General features: G+C 40.8%; 1 protein-coding gene across 11 annotated transcripts in view; it reads right to left on the bottom strand.

The window, feature by feature from the left end:
* The window catches only part of N4BP2 (NEDD4 binding protein 2), a 135,695-nt gene extending 133,448 nt beyond the window's left edge, over positions 1 to 2,247 (bottom strand). For 5 of the 11 annotated variants that reach the window (XM_036908515.2, XM_057502165.1, XM_057502166.1 and 2 more), the window contains exon 1: positions 2,094 to 2,244. The gene's annotated coding sequence lies outside the window, so the exon portion shown is untranslated. Of the gene's footprint in view, positions 1 to 2,093 lie in introns of all 11 variants that reach the window. The other 6 variants (XM_036908521.2, XM_036908514.2, XM_057502163.1 and 3 more) reach the window with 4 other exon arrangements.
* Between the last annotated feature and the right edge of the window lie 11,037 nt (positions 2,248 to 13,284).

Raw genomic sequence — 13,284 nt, 5'->3', positions numbered from 1 at the left:
GCCATTTTTATTACTATGAGAGCAAGGGTGACGAGGACAATGTTTGACTTACTGTCTTGCATGGTAAATATTTTGTTTAAATGTACAATCTCTTCTTTAATTCCTAATAAAACTATTTAATAGTCGTCTGTTACGATTCATGCTGGACCTGTCAAACTGAGATTCTTCTTAAGACAAGGTGAGTATGCATATAAAAAAACTTAAGGGAAAGAAAGCAGAGAGCAGTTGTTTTCTAAAATTCATATTGACTAATAAACAGTATTGCTTTGCATATCAAAAGACATGCATAACCAGAATAATCATAAAGAAGGGAGATTTTAAAAGAAGGAAAATCTTCAGATGGTGTTTAAAAAATATATACATCTACATTGTTATTTCGTTAGCCTCTGTGTACAACATACTATGACTACTTTAATAAAGAAACACATTCCTTTACCATAACTTAAGCCCACCTTTTCTCTTAAGGCCAGTACTCGGTCCTCTTTACTCTGCCCTTCAAAGCAACTGAAGTCAACAGGTACACAAATTGACATTCCTAAATACTGTAGGCTGATTTGTACTGGAGTTGTTTTGTTTTGTTTTATACGTTAGCCTTTTTTCAAGATCTTAATTGTAGCCTCCTTGGAGAAAAGCTGCCATTTCTTTCCTATTCTTCCTACCATCTTCATCACTGCAGCCCCTCCGCCCACCATCCTAGCACAGTCACTTAAATAATAAAGGCTCTGGCACAGGATCTTAAAAATTGTTGACTTAAATTCTGACCTTTAAAACCGGACAATGTGAGAAAAGAAAACTGAACCGAGCTGATTATCAAAACATCAAACACCTGATGTTTACATTTCTTACAACGTGTAAGGATTCTTTCACTGAAAATTGAAGGATGAGATTAAAACGAGCTCCAGAAGAGAGCTGGACATTTGAGAGAAAAACAATGGAGATAATAAAATGGAACAAAAGGCTGACGTTGGGATGAAAAGATAACATTAAAAAAAAATACTGGGAGAAGAAAGGAAGCTGCAAAATCAGTCATTGTTTTCTGAGTCCAGGTTCATCCAGTATTTTCTTCTCTGAGATCAACCAATCCCCACCTTTCCTGAGTTAACCAGTCTCCAGGCAAAGAGCGCTTCTTGATTGGCTTAAAAATGTCGAGTAGAAAAACCGGCCAATCCTGCCTTCAAGTCAGAACTGTGCTATGGAGGCATTACAACCACTGCAAGGCGAGAATGTGTACAAACCTGCCAGTGCCACAAATATCAAATCCTAGTTCTAAAGGCTGTTTCCGAAAGTAAGATTCTTTTAAAGTCAACACTGAGCGTGATCTGGCAGCTACACTTTATAATACTCCAGCAATCTTTCTGACAGGGGAAAAGAACTGTTTTAACCAAAAGAACCGAAGGAACAAACCGTGTCCCCGGTCAGATGACTCATTCTATCGAAGACATATTTCCAAACGGACACCTGGGCGAGGGTCCGCAAGGACAGCAGGATTCAAGGAGGGTCCCAGTGAGGATTAAAGTTGCGGGGGAGCGCGGGGGTGGGGAGTCTATGAGAAACAAATACCTCTGACGGGGAATGTCTCCCTGCAGTATCCAAAATCGATACGTGTGGAGTGAGAGAATGCGTGGATTTGAAGGAGTAAATAAACGGCTTTGCTAGGGCTACGTGCTCTCGGGAGGGTAGCCCAAAGTTCCAAGGCTCTGCCTGGGAAACGCTGAAGGTGCTCCAATGGGCACGAGGTCAACTCCCGGCGGAAATCTCCAGACAAGAAGCCCGGGGGATCGAAAGGGGTGTGTCTGGGGCCTGGAGGCCCGCCAGGTACAGGAAGACCTGCGAAGAGACCTCGGCCGCTGCCCCCGCCTTAGCCCGGCCTCGGGCGGTGCGCCAGGATCCGCCTCTCACCGACGCCTTACTTCCCTTCCGTCCGGGTGGCCGGGCCCGCGCGCTGGACTGGAGGTGGCCCGCGCCGCGCACCCACGTTCGAGGATTTGGTTTCGGTCGCAGATCCGCCCGCCACTGCCTCCGGCCCTCCGCTTTGCACCTTCCGAGACCCTCGCCCCGGACCGGCCGCCCCGCCTCCCTCCCGCCGCCTTTACCTGCCCCGGGAGCGGGCGGAGGGCGTCGAGGCCGGGCCCGCGTCGTCGAGGGCGCGACGCGGGGCCGCGGGTACGCAGCCCTTTCCCGCCGCCGCCGCTGCGCTCTCCGGCGCGGCGCTGGGCTGGCAAGCAGCGGCGGCCGCCGCTTGGGGGGGAACGCTCGGCGCGCGCCGGGCAGAGAAACACTGCCGCTCTCCGTCCGGCCAGGGAAGAGCAGCCTTACAGCGGCCAGCCGCGATAGGGCGGGCGGGAAGCCGAATGGGGAGGGGTCTCGGGGAGCTGGGAATGGCTGCCACGTCGTTCAGGTGGATCGCCGCTCTCCGCCTTCCCCGCACCCGCCGGCTCCCAGCAGCGACCTCTGGTTCGTCCCCGAGCTCCGGCGGAGCGTCGGCCCGCCCACGGGGCCGACCCTGCGACCCGGACCCCCGGACGCTCTCGCCCCTCCCTCCTCCCTCTCCTTAGGATATCCAGTCCCGGCGTGGCCGCTTCCGCGGCCCCGGGCCAGGTTCACACTCTCCAGAAAAAAGGCTCGCTTCAAATCCTGACGTGTTTCCCCCTTCCCTTGTCGCAGGGTCACAAGGAAAAGCAAGTCCTTTTCACTGGGTCGGGTTTTCGGGGAAGATGGGAGCCGTTTTGGGCTGGTGAACGTAGCAATAAGGGCTGGAAATTGCTGCCGAAATAAGCGGAGTGGTAAACCACAGCTGTTTCTAGCTCTCTTCACTCCCAGCCCTAAAAGCTAAACAGAAACACAAGGTTGCGCTCGCTGGTCAAGACGCGGGAGGAAATGAGAGCCTGGGCGGGCCCGCCAGTGCGGGGGTCCCACCCGTAGGTTGGGGGGGCCGCGAGGCCAGCCAGCCGCCCTCAGCGTTACCGGACTGAGCTGCTGACTGGCGGCGGGCAGGGCCACGGCGGGGACGTGAACCCCGGCTCCGCGCGCACGGCGCAGCCCGCAGGTTTGCTAGCGCGCGGCCCGCGGCGCCTCTGCGCGCTCAGGCGGCGGACACACCGCGGCTGCTGGGGAGCCGGGAGACAAAGGGGCCCGCGGCGGCTGCGGCCGGGGCGAAAGTTGCCTAGTCTCAACCCGCGCGGCCAACGTGCTGACTCAACATGCTGGCGGAAGCGCAAAAACGAGTGCACGTTTGCAAAGCAGAGCCGCAGGTACAGACCTTTGCCCGGCTTAGACCAGATATCAGGCGCCAAGACAAAGCAACAAGGTTTCCCTTTTGCTTTGACTGTTACTAGCCGGTTCCCCAAGCCTGCTCCATTTTTTTCCCCTCCGAAACTCTGGTTTCCTTGGTGTGTTTCTTCTGTGTTCTGACGTGAAATGGGCAAAGTTTTCAGGTACACGAATTTTTTTAAATTTAAGGTGATGGTGGTGGTTTTCCTTAAATGTTTTTTCCTCATTTCCCCTTCATTTGTAATTATTTTTATTCCATCGCTGTTTTTTATAAATAGCTTCCTGACACAGTATTCCTTTGCATTGAAGAGACAGACTGTTGATGATGTTACAGTAATTGCTTTAAACTGAGTGGAAACTGGGGGGAAGTGCAAGTGGATTTTTATCTTCATCTAGGTATAATTGGGACATCTACGCACACTCAAAGAAAACATTTCAGTGGCTTTTTTTTGAACCAGAAATGTTTAACCAGATACCTGGGGATAAACTTTCTAATGAAACCAATCACATAGAGAAAATTACAAAAGAAAAAAAAGGGTTTTTTTCCATGTGATTTTTGTATTTTTAGAGTTCCGTCGAGTCTCGATATTTAAAAATAACAATACAAACACCTTTATTGCTTTTGTAAAATTTCAAAACAGCAAAAATTTTAATGAAGGACCCAGAATGAAGTTATAAATAGCTATTACTGAGAACCTAACATTAACTCTGCCTCTGAACAGCCATTAAAGGAGACTAATAACAGTGATAGATGCCACTTTAGAAATGAAAGAACCCTAGTAATTATAAACTTCAAACAAATCCAGCAAATTAATATTCATTTTGTTCATATGAAATATGTTCAACATGATAATAAAAATTGGCATTTAAATTATTGGTTTTCCTTTGAACATTATTAAAGATTCATCACATCTTGTCTGAACAATGAGAAATGACACTGAAAAATACATTTCAAGCCACCAAGACCTAACCCTGGCCAAAAAAATTTTGCCTACTACATCAATACTATAAAACTCTGAAACTCAGACTCAAAGAACAAAGCAATCTTTACTCAACATTCACAGTGTCAGCCTTCCTTTCTGAATATTTATAAAGATTTCCTTCTTCCTTATTGGTTTAAATTCTAAGCCAATAGAAAAAATACAACATCTTTTAAAGGATGAGACGTCAACAGGAGATCAACACCCTGGATGAATGGGTTGTGTATCATGCCCATTCTCATTCAAGATCATGATCTTTTAATTTCAAAGAAGAAACTTTTTTGAAACGAGTATCTTAATGTACCTTAAATACCAAACTGCTACTCCAGATCACACTGTACTCTCTAATCTTCTAACTGGTTGGGTTACAATATTTAATTCTCAAAAATGTCAGATGTCTCACAGAATGGCAAAATACCTACTACTTAACACTTTAAATAAGATGAACCCTGTCATTTCTTTAGGTGAAAGACTGGCTTTTAAGAAAATAATAAAGTTTATATGTCTTGATTTTTTTGTCAATAAAATGACCAATGCATCATAAATCTTTTATATTTGTCTAAAGCCATCTTTGATTCTTTGGTCTATTTAATGGCCAAATGCTAAACATTCTTGTTTACGTTGATGTTTAGAACATAAGAAACATAAGTTTGGTTTCCTCCCAATCAAAAGTAATCTATGCCATCATCTTTTGCATTCCTATACTTTGATTTTGACTTGAACTATCTTGCTTAATTATAATTATTTACTATTTATAATTTCCCTTAGTAGATCATCAGTTCCTTGAAGATAGGTTCTGTTTCCCATTCAGCACTGTATTCCTTACTGCCAAACTCAGTGCCTTGTACAAAATAAACATTACATGGATATTTGCTGAGTGAAAGAATGAATGAACATCACTCTATAACACAGCATATGGCAAATCAAAAGAAAATCTGGGGATTTTTTTCCTCCTCTATACATAGCAGATAAATACTTGTTTTCACTCCCAAATAAACTTAGAATAGCATTGTTACAAGAATTTAGCAAAAGAAAGTAGGACCAACATATGCTGGAACTCCTGTGTTTTTCATTTTAAATCTGGTGGGAACTGGATAGTGGGTAATACTGCTGTTATCTAAAGTAAATAAGTATCAAAGGGCTTATCTTTATAAGATTGCTTTACCACTCTCAACAGGAACTGCAAGCTCTGTGGCCTTAAAAAAAAGTCAACTTAAAGCCCTCTAAAACCTGGTTTTCTCATTTCTCAAATACATTCATTATATCTACTTTCTGATTATAAAATAATGAAAGCATGTAAAAGTAGAGGTTCAATAGACAGTAGTTAATACTTGCAGTTATTAGTGGACTCAATCATGAAGAAAAATTTGTGCAGTTATCTATAAAAGGTAGGCATAAAGTGCTATTTTTAAAAAATGAAGAAACATTCTGAGGGAAGAAATAGGATACTAAGGACATCTACTGAGACAAGATAGCTTTTAAGAATTGAAATTTGCTAACAGAATAGATCTTAAGTATTCTCAACACACACCTAAACGGTAACTGTGAGGTGATGGATATCTTAATTGTGGTAGTCATTTCACAATGTATATCAAAACAGGTGTAAAGTTTAAGTACATACAGTTTTGTCAATTATACCTCATTAAAGGTGGGGGATGGGAAATGAGGGGAAAAGAAACCAATCTACTCCTGAAAAACTAACAACAAAAAAATAAACAAAAAACATAAGCAAACTAAAACAACAAGAAAACAAAATTGAGGGTGATGGCATTCCAGCCTAAGTGAAAACCTGATGAAAAATCAAATCTGTCTGAGAAATTTCACAGCTCTCCACTGTTAGCTTTTCTCAAAATTGTAATAAGCATTATTTGAGAAGATGTGTAAATGAGGGATAATGAAATTTTACATTTCTTTTAAATTGAAGGCTTCTCATTGTAGTCTGTGCTTCAACTTTGATTAAATTCTCAGAGCTTTTAATATGACAATGTGCACTATAATCTCTAAGAGAGGGATATAGAATTAAATATTTCAAACTAACAACCAAAAATCCTTTATTCATGGAGAGTACCTCAAGACATCTGCTCTTATATCATTTTTTGGGAGGAAACATTCATCTGTATGTTTGAAGATAAAATCCAAACCCCTCAGCCCATGCTTCCAAGTCCTGCCACTCCTACAGAAATGGACTTCAAATAGACCTCAAGTCTACATCCACTAAGGGATACTCTTGAGAAATTTATTTTGTTTTACCCAATTTCTCCATAAGTGAATGGGCAGACATGAGGCAGTCTATAACCTGACAGGGACAGGTGGAAACAGGACTGGCAGAGTGTTAAAAAAACAAAAACAAAAAAACCAGCCCAAAAGAACTAGAACTGCAGAGTGGCGAGGATAGCTTCCTCATGCCTGGTGGAATCCTCCTGTGATTGTGACAGCAACCACAGTCCTGTGTCTGTGAGGGATTTTTACAGGAAGCCATACTTAAGTATATTGTGGTAGTTCCAGCTATCTGTTACTGTAAGATTTCATATCATTTGCTGATAAGGAACCATTATGACCTCTAACCATATGTGCTGACATCTTTCTGTCAGTCACATTACTCTTCCATTTGTGACAATCGCAATTCCCAATACATCCAGTTCCAATGATGCTGAAACATTAGCCAACCTAGTCATTCTTTTTCACTTATTTGTCTCTTTACAGACCAGCTGAAATGCCCTTTTCGCCTATAAAGTTTTCCCAGATGCCCCAAACATAATGAACTCTTTCTTACTAGGCCTCAAACAATTTGTATTTACCTCTCTTACTCAGTTGCCATGGTAACTATTTGTTATGGTGTATCTTCACTAAACTTGTGAGGTCATATCCCCTAGACAAAGAGATGTGTCCCCAATGACTAGAAAATGTTCTTAGATATTGAAATATAGTAGATACCTTTAGCATAGCTCATAATTTCCTTTTTAGTTTTTACTCACCCCCATTCCATAGGGCAGACTCCAGGGTATTAAAAAATGACTCCACCTCCCTGGTGACAGTTGATTAACCAAGGGTCTTTAGCCAATTAGCACCTTCCTGGGAAACTTTAGAGTTGCAACAAAGATAAAAACACCATTAGTATAATCAAATAACAAATGATAACAAAATGCAATTCACATCAGAAATAAAGGACTGATTTTTCTAATATACAAATACCTAGAAATTAGTAAAAGACCAACAACCCAATAGAAAAAACTGGGCAAAGCATAGAAAAGACTGCTCACAGAAAAAAGTATAAATTACTCTCTAAAATTATATATGTATATATGTGTGTGTGCATGTGTGTTCCTGCTTTTTCATTGCAGCATTATTGTAATAGCAAAAAAATGGGAAAAACTAAATATCAGTGGGTAACTAGTTAAATATGGTATGCTACATTAAAACATGGAATCCTATAATATTAGAGAATGATGATTTTCTCTGCTGATACTGTACAGATTTCCAGGATAAACTGCTCAGTGAAAAATGTGTATATGGTCCAGTTAGAATGGCCACTATCCAAAAGATAAGAAACAACAAATGCTGGTGAGGATGTGGAGAAATAGGAACCCTCCACACTGTTGATGGGAATGTAAGTTGTGCAACTGCTGTGGAAAGCAGTATGGAGGTTCCTAAAAAAAGAAAAACCACTTGACCCAGTAATTCCACTCCCTGGAATTTACCTGAAGAAAACAAAATCCCTAATTGCAAAAGATGCAGAGATACAAGGAGATGTGTCCCCAGTGACATATATATATAGTGATATATATATATATATGTTCATTGCTGCACTATTTGCAATAGCCAAGACATGGAAGCAACCTAAGTGTCCATCAATGGATGACTAGATAAAGACGATGTGGTACATATACACAGTGGAATATTATTCAGCCATAAAAATAAAGAAATTTTGCCATTTGCAACAACGTGGATGGAGCTAGAGGATATTAAGCTCAGTGAAATATAAAAACAAAGCAAAACAGAGAGAACAAAACAGCAGTAGACTCATGAACACTGAGAAGTGACTAGTGGTTACCAAGGGGAAGGGGTTGGGGCATGTGCAGGGGGGAAGGGGAGGGGATAAAGGGGCACACTAATTTGCAATCACAATATAAGTTGATAACAGGGACTGTTGAACCACTGTGATGTACATCTGAAACCAAGATAAGATTGTATATTAATGACACTTTAATTTAAAAAATGTGTGTATGGTATAATGTCATTAATGCAAAAAAAGTGGAGAAAGAATAGATAAATAATTAGGTAGATGATAGATAGATAGATAGATGTATTTTATCACATACCTATAATATCTCAGGAAGGAAATGGAATAAACTGGTACCACTGTCTTTGAGAAAGGGAACTGGGTAGCTAGAGTAAAGAGGCTGGAGAGACTTCACTCTACATTTTTGAATCAAAGACTCTATTTGCTTTTTTAAAAATACCATTTATGTAAGAAAAAAATATATGGGATTCTAAAGAGATTCCATTTCTTTGTGCGACTAAGCCTTATGGGGTTAACTCAGGAGTTGGAGGCAGCTATATTCTGCGTGAGGCCAGGTGAGCAAAGCAAGCTGTCCTAGAGAAAGGAATAAAGCAAAGAAGCAAAGAGGGATTGGAGAAGTGGAGAGAAAATACTATCTGGGCTCTCAAGAACTTAGTTCTAGTCTTTCCTGGGGCCAGCTGTATCTCCATCCTTAGTTTCTTTAAAACACTCCTGTATTGTTATAATAAACCTCCCCTTTTCTGGCCTAAGCTAACTTGAGTTGTTTTCTGATAGTGGCATCCAAAAGAGTTTAGCTCCTACAATAGGTTTTCTGTAAATGCTTGTTAAAATGAAATGTGAAGTTCTTTATAATGAAATCCATTTGGGTTCTCAAAATTTGATTATACTGTTTTTTTAAAAACCTCTCTCAAGTTGAAAGAGAGCAAATTCAAGGGCATTCTAAAAGATATTCACCCTAAACTAGTGTTTGCTGATGGAAAATATAAACTGGGCCAAGGGCCAAGTAGCACATCCCATCTACTAAATTCAGTCACATTCTTTGCCTGGAACTGAGACTTCTCCATTAATGTTTAGAGATGGTCTGCTTCAGGGACAAATTCTTGAATTTTTCTAGTTAGGACGGAGTTTGAAGATTGTGGGACATTTTTGTTTATTTGGTTTAAGCTGGTTTGGGGGAACAGGGCAAGAGCACTAATCCAACATAAAGAGAACTTGGGTGATCATTATTTGAGCATAATCAAATTGAGATAAACAGCACCAAGGGCTAGTTAACACTTCGAGGCTAACCCTTTCACAAGACAATGTCCATTTCTTTTCCATGCTTTCAAATCTATATATAGTATTATCCTTTTACTATTTATTTTATATCATTTTTTCCAGAACTGAAAAGATAGGAAGTTCTGACATTTCATTAATGTAGGAGCTCTGGAAAGGTAAATAACTGTTCTTAGCCTCAATTTCCTCAATTTTAAAGTAGAGATAAAGATGCTAACCTTAGAGGGTCATTAGAAGGATTAATATGATAATCTGGATGAAAATACCTAAGTAAATGCTCGATAAATATAATTTATTCTCTAATTGCACTGAAAGGATTATATATGTTTTCTAACTCATTTGTCAATAATAATGTTTTAGTACCAAATGACTTCACTCATTTGTGGAGTATAAAAACAAAGCAAAGTTGAAGGAACAAAATAGCAGACTCACATTCTCTGAGAAGGGACTAGTGGTTACCAAAGGGGAGGGCCTGGGGAGGGAGAATGGGATTAAGAGTACTGTAATTCACTATCGCGATATAGGTAGGTCTCGGGCATGGAGAAGACAATCAATGACTCTTACTATGCTGATAGATAGTGACTGCAATGGGAGGGTGAGGACTTGATAATAAGAGTGAATGTTGAAACCACAGTGTTGTTCATGTGAAACCTTCATAAGACTGTCTATCAATGAGACTTTAATGAAAATAATAATAATAATAACAATCCTTTAGTTCTATCATCAATGAATTTTTAAATTGAAGTTAGCAAAAAACTTCATGTTGAGAACCAAAACTTATAATTGCTTTAAAACTAAAACTCAAAAAATACCCAGAATTTTAATCAAGTAAACTAATTAAGAGGGGGAAAAACAAGAATATAATTAATTTCCTAGAAAAAAATGTTATTTGTAATTCCAACTTGCTCTCTGAATATATTATATTACCTAATATAAGTGACTTTTTATTAAGTAAAGTACTGCCAGATTTTGCTCTGTGTCTCACATAGATGTATGTGAGTGTTTCAAAATAAGTCCTACATTGGACATTTATTCATGGTAGGGCATAGCATGTCTTATTATGTGCTTTCATGGATTATTGCAAAAAACCTGTTCCAAGTCAGAAGTCAATCATGATATGTAGGATAATGTCAGTGCATTTCCTCATCTTTCTTTTGGCTTATTCCAAAATATAGACAGGTTTGATCTGCATGAAGCAGAGAAAAGGCAAGTTAAGTTAAAGGTATTTTGGCAGAGATTGACCAGCATTGATCAGGGTAGCAATGCTCCCTACATAAATTCTCCAGTCTCCTTCAACTCACTTCAGTAAATATATATTCCTGAAATTTATATCAGGGTCTTGAGGGAGCCCAATAATAGCTTTGTTCTTCTCTGTCCAAATTGAGAATAAAATGCAAGCATAGGTAAATGATGGGTCAGATAGCCCCTTGAACTGATCAGGACTAACTGAGGATGTAGCTCATGAGAACCAAGCAGACCTGTCACCCAAACCCCTGAATAATTTGCCCACCCTGTTCCACAGGCAGCCTAGGATCACCTTGTGTCTTACACTGGGCCCCAGGCACTTCTGCCTTCATGAGTTCCTTCCTCCACAAAAAAATAAATATTTTATGTCTCCAGTAATATAAATAAAGATATATTAATATTTTTAAACATTTTCTTTGACCAACAAGCTTATTTTTTTCCTTCTGATTTTAAACTAAAATAAAACATTTTAAAGGCCCCTGAAAGTATCTTGGACCCTAGACATCGTGTCCATTGTGCCTTAATGGAGAATTTGGCCCTGAGTAACACTCTGGACCAAGTAAGAAATATGCACTCTGAGAGCAGCCTTACTGAAGAAAGAAAAATAGAGAGAAAATGAAGCAAGATGCCTAGGTTGTTCTTCTTGAATTTACCAACCAGATGTCACTCTCTTCACTGGGATGGGTAATGGGATAGTGTGAAACTAGGAATTATACCACTCCAGCTAAATCTACATGAAAAGAGGATAGTAGTGAAGAAAAAGAAACCCTCTCTTGGCAAATCTGTCCTTACCACTGAAATGGTTGCAGTCAGTTATCATAATTTGACAATCATACATTTAGATTAAGCACCTAATTCTTCTTGCTCCAAGTTCCTATTTCTCAGAAAACTTTCTGATTATAACTATATAGCTTCCCATACAGATTTCCCTGCCAAGAAAGAGTATATCAAGTAGCTAGTAAAACATACAATCTGTTCGTTGGTTACATTTATCATTGTAAATTAACAAATTAGCATTCTGGTTTACATATTCTCACAATAAACAGTTTGGCATGAGAATCCATGGATTCATTTAACTCACTCATCAAACTGACTTAACCAGGTTACTAAACCAGAAAAAAAAAATTCAAAATCTGAACTATTGATGTCTTAATCTAAGGCATCACAACATACTCCACTGCCCTCATGCTACTTCTAATAATAGTATGTCCTCACAGATGAATGGGAGGAAAAAAGGAAGAAATACTCTGGCACATTTTCCCACAGCTATTATTTTCTTCCAGTTCTATCCAATGTCAGGGGATTAAGAATATATGACTTTTCTCCCAAGAAGGGACTAGCAGTTACCAAAGGGAAGAAAGGGTGGTGGAGAGTGGGTGGGGAGGGAGGGAGAAGGGGACTGAGGGGTGTTATGATTAGTACACATGGTGTGGTGGGGGCATGGGGAAGGAAGTACAGCACAGAGAAGACAAATAGGGACTCTGTGGCATCTTACTACACTGATGGGCAGTGACTGCAGTGGGATATGGGGGGGACTCAATGATGTGGGTGAATGTAGTGACCACGTTTTTCATGTGAAACCTTCATAAGAGTGTATATCAATACTTTAATAAAAATAAGTAATTACAAAAAAATAAAGAATATAAGTCTTTTCTCCATGGCTCATAATTAGGAAGAACTAATCATCATTAGTTCTGTACAAAACAAATCATATACTTTACAACAAATCATCCACTGGAAATTGTCATTTGGTCTTAACCACTTTTGTAGCCCAATGAGATGTCATCCAGAATCAAGAAAAGGAAGAACTGATGACACAACAAAGATTGTAATAGAATATATCAATAGTTATATTCTTTCATTAAATATATATTGAGAGAGGTGGAGCCAAGATGGCGGCATGAGTAAGACAATGGGAATCTCCTCCCAAAAACATACATATTTTTGAAAATACAACAAATACAACTATCCCTAAAAGAGAGACCAGAAGACACAGGACAGCAGCCAGACTACATCCACACCTGCGAGAACCCAGCGCCTGGTGAAAGGGGTAAGATACAAGCCGCTGCACGGCGGGACCAGAGGCCCCTCACCCCAGCTCCTGGCGGGAGGAGAGGAGTCGGAGCGGGGAGGGAGAGGGAGCCCAGGACTGCTAAACACCCAGCCCTAGCCATCCGCATCAGAGCGCACACACAGTGCATGCATGGGGTGCTGGAAATTAGGGAAGCAGGACAGTAAGACCTGTGAGCGGGTCCCACAGCCAGCGCCCCTGGGACAAAGAAAAGCGAGTGCTTTTTGAAAGTCTTAAAGGGATAGGGACCCCACAGCTGGACAGAAGCATCCCGGGTCACAGTCCAGCAGCTGGAAATTCCAGGGAACTTCGGGCACACTAACCCCCTGGGCAACAGCTCTGAGACCCCTCACGGAGGTAAACAGCCAAACAGAGCCCCCATCCATTACCCCTCCAGGGCCCCGCGATAGCAGAACAGCAGC

The sequence above is a fragment of the Manis pentadactyla genome, chromosome 5, assembly GCF_030020395.1.
Source record: "Manis pentadactyla isolate mManPen7 chromosome 5, mManPen7.hap1, whole genome shotgun sequence".
Lineage (NCBI taxonomy): Eukaryota > Metazoa > Chordata > Mammalia > Pholidota > Manidae > Manis > Manis pentadactyla.
Note: the sequence above shows the minus strand (reverse complement) of the source record. Positions and strands in the feature narration are given on the sequence as shown.